The sequence below is a fragment of the Mytilus trossulus genome, chromosome 8 (assembly GCF_036588685.1).
Source record: "Mytilus trossulus isolate FHL-02 chromosome 8, PNRI_Mtr1.1.1.hap1, whole genome shotgun sequence".
Classification (NCBI taxonomy): domain Eukaryota; kingdom Metazoa; phylum Mollusca; class Bivalvia; order Mytilida; family Mytilidae; genus Mytilus; species Mytilus trossulus.
The window spans coordinates 71,740,849-71,747,841 of record NC_086380.1 but is presented as its reverse complement, the minus strand read 5'-3'; the positions used below and the strand labels follow the sequence as shown (position 1 = coordinate 71,747,841).

Sequence of the window (6,993 nt, the reverse complement as noted above, 5' to 3'; positions counted from 1 at the left end):
TCGTCAGTTTTAATCTAGCGGCGTACTACAGTATATGATATAAGGCATGGGTATGTAATTGTTCAAATGCACTTTTGTACCGTATTGAAATGTTATTCCTCAAATACATCTCTGTTTCAAAAATATCTTTAAACAATTTATAAGTACGTATTACTAATTATTTTTCAACATTTTGTGACAATATTCTATTATGCCAATTTATCTTATAATTTTCAAACAAAAAAATTATCTTACTGTGTAATAACACTTGCGCGAATTTACCTGTAGTTTACCCCAGTTTCTTTTGCCTGTAATCTTTTTTTTGATGATTATGTTTTGAACATAAATTGGCGATCATACCACATCTTCTTATTTCATATCTTTGTGGCGGGATTGCCTCAATGAGAAAATAAAGTAGATACCGAATCAGTCGTAAGCATTAAGCTTTAGGAAGTTCTTATTTAGCTTAGTCGATATACGCGCTGCTTTGTAACACACACGTCCCGCGTTCGTGTCCCAATTTTGTAATATTTCATGCTACATTGGCGCCCAACAATAAAAACACACGGTTAGATGAATTAACTAGCCGGGAAAATATATAAATATAAAAATGGAGATATCATAGTGTATAATGACTCCTGATATGGGTGACAGGGTTGCTTTCTTAGGCAAATGTAGTAGATACTCAGTTAGGCGTAAGCGGTGGACCTAAGGAAGTTCTTGTTTAGCTTAGTCGATATGCGCGCTGCTTTGTAACACAGAAGTCCCGGGTTCGAGTTCCGATGGAGACCAAGTGTAATGAAATTCATGCTCTCCGGTTACATCTTGATAAACATAATTAATAGTAACTGAGACAAATCTTTCTTTTAACTATGAATCTATACAAACAGTAAATCCATCTAAAATCAAGAGTGTACCCCCTTCTTATTATTGAACTTCAATCTTGTATACATGGGCGGACAATTAGGGATTACAGCTCAATCATCCACATGTGTTTGTAAGATGCAAATAAGGTGCAAATAAAAAAATCTTAATTTTAATTCAGTTTATTTTAAAAACAAATTTTATTTTGTTTTTTTCTAATTAGAGTTTTTGATTTATTTTTCATAGTTGTATTTGTATAAATCCGCGAAAATGTAGTAACTTTTCAACAGGTAAGTTTTGCGCAAACGCAACTCGTTTTATCGCGCAAACGTGGATTTATTTGACGAAATGTACGAATTGTTGACTGTTTCTTTCGGGCATTGTGTTAAAAGTAGTACTAGTGATATTGGTCTTTCAAAACTTAGTAATAAAAGCTTACATTTTAAAAGTTTCCGAAATCGTTTTTCATTTTTTATGTCAGTATATTTAGAATAGAAAATGGAAATGGGGAATGTGTCAAAGAGACAACAACTCGACCAAAGAGAAATGTAATTTATATAATTAATTATTTATTTATTTGATTTAATTATCATTTCAGTGTTAACATCAAAATGGTCCTTCATTGTGGCTCTTTTGTTCAGTCTTTCATCGCCTGTCCACGGCCTTTCTCAGAGTGAAAAGGAAAAAGTTAATACTGGCCTTAATCTTGGAAAGGGGATAGCTGGATTGCTAGAAAATAGAGATTTTACTAATTCTTTAACAATGATCGGGAAAAGTATTGGTCCATACCTTGGCGCATTAGGTCCCGTCATAGGACTCATCATGGCGTTTATTCCATCCGAATCTGCGGAATTGGCTTTTATGAAAAAAATGATGGAGGATATTGACACACGCTTGGATCATTTTGATAATCGATTCAACGATATCGAACGATTAATTGAGTGGAGTGGTGTTCAAGTCTCCTTCGGGCAAATAGAACAGAGGATTAAAGCAGTGTCGAGAGAATTTCAATATATTTACACTGTTCCGGCTGCTGTGGAAAACAGAAAGTTACTTTATCTTTCGAGTTATGATAATGATTATCAAAAAAGTGGCACGAAAATGTATGGTTTCATTGTCGAAAAAAGTTTATTTCAAAAAGATATTGGTACTACCGTCATGCGTTATACCAAAAATGACCGCAGAAAGACGCAGATCTTTCTTCTCGGTGTTATGCAACTTCTCTTGCAAGCTGTAAAAGTAGAATTAGGTTATCTCCTACTGAAACAATTTAATCACAATGCAGATCATATACAGTTGGAATGGGAACAAAGAATACAGTAGGTACGAAGAGAGTTCGAGGAAATTGACAACCAGTGCGTAGCACGTTATCTCACCCAATCGGGACAAGATATTGACGAATACTCGTCTGCAAACAAAAAGACAATTTGCAAACGGACTATACAATCTCCTTCGCGGAAAATACTACTGGAAGGACTGGTGTGTTGTCGCCTATAAACCGGTAAAGGGTGGTGACAAACATTACGTACAGGTCAGAGGAGGACACATAAAATTTAGAAAAGATGGAAGAAACATAGTTGTGGCAAGTATTGACAAGAACCGTTCAGTCATGAATTTAGGACAAGCTGAGTAGGAAATGAATAGAGTAACAACGACAAGGGGGTATTGGTGGCACGGAATTGTAGCTCGAAAGGCAAAAGATATATTTGACTCCTTAGATAAAAGAGGTGCCTATTTGGTTAGTGTTATAAGGTTAAACGAGGATCCAAATTACTATTGTGACATTAAGAGAATGAAAAAAGGTCCGCAGACAGCCTTATTATGATCTTCTGATGTGGGGCTGAACGATTATGAGTGTTGCCAAAGTGTTGCTGTTACTCCTTAGATTTAATTAAATATATAACTCAATGTGTTTGTTATTACCATTACTTTGTAATTTGTCTTTATTTTTTGTTGTTGTTGTTATATTTCACAAACTGTTGAGTTTATATGGCAATAAAACTTTGAATTGAATTAAACAATAATAATTTTGCAATGGCAATAAACGTTTTTGAATACGTTAAAACGTTCAGTCTGAATATTTACCGAAACACAACATTTGCATGCTACCATTAGTCATATTATCTTTTAAAAACTTCTCGATTCAGTTTTGAAATTAAAAAAATGAATATACTTAGGTTAGTGTAGTATTCCGTCATTATTGAATGATTTTCGCCAATTCTTTTTCTAAAGCATTAACTGTTGGATACATTCAAATAGCCCATAAGCGTCTTTCTCAATATTTGGTTTGCCTGCGAAAAGGATTCTCAATAGTTTTTACGAAAACCTTTGTAATCAATAGATACATGTAGCTATTAATCTAAAATGTGTTATGACATAAGTGCCATTCAACCTTTAGCTGTACAATACAATACAATCAATATGCTTTATTTCAAAAACACCCCGTCACATTGACATGTGAAACAAGAGGTAAATTACAAAATACAATCACATACAATTAAAGAAATACAGAAAATTACTTTACTTTCTATTATAATATTAAAAAAATAATACATACAGACTTCGTCCCCATTCACAGGTTATGCCTGCCTCATATTATTTTAATATTATAATATTGTAGTTAACTTTGAAATGAATAAAGACACATTTTTAAGTACGTTATTATTAGTCAATGACAGTAGTCCTTTCATTTTTGCTTCACTTGGATATTTCACATAGTACTCTGGAATATCCTGATTTTTACGGATATTATAGTAGTATAATCGTAGTTTACAGGTGGATGAACACGAAAACATAATATGGGGACGAAGTTATTACAGTAGAAAATTCAAAAAAAAAAAAAAAAAAAAAACCGGAAAATTTCCCGAATTTTTCATTGTACTAATGAACTCAAAATCGTTCAATTTTTTTATGTCGCGTTTTTGAATTTCCGGATCTGCGCAGAAATCTTCTTCCGTTTCCGGTAGTAGATTTGATTCGTAACTTCCTCCCCGGCTCCGGGGCTGGAACCTGTACTTTTTATTTCTAACTTCTACGACAACACCGCCTAGCGTTGAAGTTACGAATCAAATCTACTCTAACATCGTTAGGTTGATTTTCTAGGCACTTTATACATATTCTAACGCCTGGTATTTCTTAATCATAAGAAATGCGATGGACAAGGTATAATTGCAGTTGTCACTACACATAGGCAGAGATAAATATATTAGTACGGCGGCTTTGTGAAAAAATGTGCACATCCTGCTACAAGCATGAAATTTGGCATAGACCTTCCTCAACTATTACTCTTTGATTTCAGATAGGGAGGCATTTGAAAAAAATGTCTCACTTCCAGTAAAATACAAAATGGCGGACATTATACTTAAATCTGCCCAATATCGAAGGCTAGTATGTGAATAGGTGTTATTATCATGCTACTATCATAATATTTAGTATCAACCTTTTTTTTTACTACTTTTGGATATATTACATAGATAGATGTCTTTAAAAACCCTACTTCCGGTAAAATCCAACATGTCGGACGTTGTACTAAAATAAGCTTATTTTTTAGGAAGGGAAATTGAAGTGTGTTTTAACGTAATGCTACTATCATTACATTATGCAGGAAACTTTCTTTAGTGCTTCTCATGGACACAATGTATAAGACGTATATCTTTAAAACCCTTACTTCCGGTAATATAAAAAAATGAAAATGAAAATATAGAAATATCGATTTATATTTGAATATTCAACTTATATCAGCCTGTAAAGAAAATGTTTTTTTTTGTGCTGGTCATTAAACTTTTGGCTTTAAGTTATCCCCAAAACCACTAAATTAATTCTATTCTGTTGTAAATTTTTAAATACAAAGTTGACACTTTCGGTAAAAAATTGGCGTAAATTTCAAAGGTAAGTCCTCAATCCATATCCTTGATGTAGTATTTTGGATAGATTGATTAAAACAAAGTAAAATCACTAAATTACTAAAACATTTTTAAAATTACTACTATTTGGCCAAAAATACATGTTTATTCACGGGTACCACCACATGCACACAAGGCAGTGCACGGGGCCCCGATTTTCCCCATAAACAACGACCGCGGCATTCTTTCTTTCACCCACAATATATAAACTTCTGACAAAATGATGAGGCCTCAGAAAGATTTTTTTTAAAAGGAATCTTCTTTGTCCCTTCGCCATCCATTAGCGCATAAGGGTTGCATAAGAGCCAATCCCAAGCTCGTCCCCCTAAAAACCCGCCTGAGTTTATTGCATGTTTAATATGCTGGAAAAGACTAGACCAAGTTGAGGGAACAGCCTCAATTAGCCTTCCCCTTTATGCAAATAGTTATTTTCTTGCTTCGTTAACCATGTTAGCCCCATCTGATAAGTTTGTGCGATTTAACAGTAAACCCCGGTGATTTAGGCTGATTAATCATCATTCTTTATGTTAACGTCACATAGTCAAATGCCATGAATGTCTCCCACGCAGTCTTTTCTCCTTTTCAAGCAAACAGAGAACTGTATCACAACTATGGCAAGCCGTTTTACTATTTATTCGAATTTCAAGATATCTCCTATAATATATAAGATATCTTATATAATATATAAGATATCTCCTTTAATATATAAGATATCTTATATAATTTCTTTTTTATAAGATATCTCATATATTATATAAGATATCTCATATATTATATAAGATATCTCATATATTATATAAGATATCTCATATATTATATAAGATATCTCATATATTATATAAGATATCTCCTAAAGTTTATAAGATATCTCCTAAAGTTTATAAGATATCTTCTATAGTTTTATAAGATATCTCATATACTTTATAAGATATCTTATAAAGTATATAAGATATCTTATATAGTTTATGAGATATCTTATAAAGACAATTATATAAGATATCTGATAAACTATATAAGATATCTTCTATAGTTTATAAGATATCTTATATACTTTATAAGATATCTTATATACTTTATAAGATATCTTATATACTTTATAAGATATCTTATAAAGTATATGAGATATCTTATAAACAACTTTTATATAAGATATCTTATATAGTTTATAAGATATCTCATATAGCTTATAAGATATCTTATATAGTTTATGAGATATCTTATAAAGACAATTATATAAGATATCTGATAAACTATATAAGATATCTTATAAACTATATAAGATATTTTATATATTATAGGAGATATCTTATAAAGACAATTATATTAGATATCTGATAAACTATATAAGATATCTTATAAACTATATAAGATATTTTATATATTATAGGAGATATCTTATAAACCAAATAAGATATCTCCTATAATATATAAGATATCTCCTATAATATATAAGATATCTCCTATAATATATAAGATATCTTATATAATTTCATTTTTATGAGATATTTTATATATTATATAAGATATTTTATATACTTCATAAGATATCTTCTAAAGTTTATAAGATATCTTATAAATCATATGAAATATCTTATAAACAATTTTTACATAAGATATCTTATATAATTTATAAGATATCCTATATAGTTTATAAGATATCTCATATAGTTTATAAGATATCTTATATAGTTCATGAGATATCTTATAAAGACAACTATATAAGATATCTGATAAATTATATGAGATATCTTATAAACTATATGAGATATCTTATAAACTATATAAGATATCTTATAAACTATATAAGATATCTTATAAACTATATAAGATATCTTATAAACTATATAAGATATCTTATAAACTATATAAGATATCTTATAAACTATATAAGATATCTTATAAACTATATAAGATATCTTATAAAGTTTATGAGATATGTTGAAGTAAGAATAAATAGAAAAACGGCTTGCCATACACAACCGGTAAAGGTATGGATAACAATAAGTGTGTGTAATCACTCATTGCCTAGTTCATTTGAAAGGCCATTGATAGATATTAATCCAAAGTGTTTTGCCTTACCAAACACTATTTATAGTTCGTCTACCCCTATGTCACGGAATAGCGAAACAGTTATGACAGCATCATCAGTAACGACTGTTCGAGTTATGACTCGTTTAATTTCGTGTTTCACTGCATAAGACACATGCACAATGATTCTAGTGTCTGCCCTCCCTCTTAATGTGAATTA

The 6,993-nt window shown here is 30.8% G+C and overlaps 1 pseudogene; it reads left to right on the top strand.

Annotated features, from left to right (window-relative positions):
• Window positions 1-610: 610 nt before the first annotated feature.
• LOC134727953 (uncharacterized) lies at window positions 611-2,476 on the top strand (annotated as a pseudogene).
• Window positions 2,477-6,993: the final 4,517 nt, after the last annotated feature.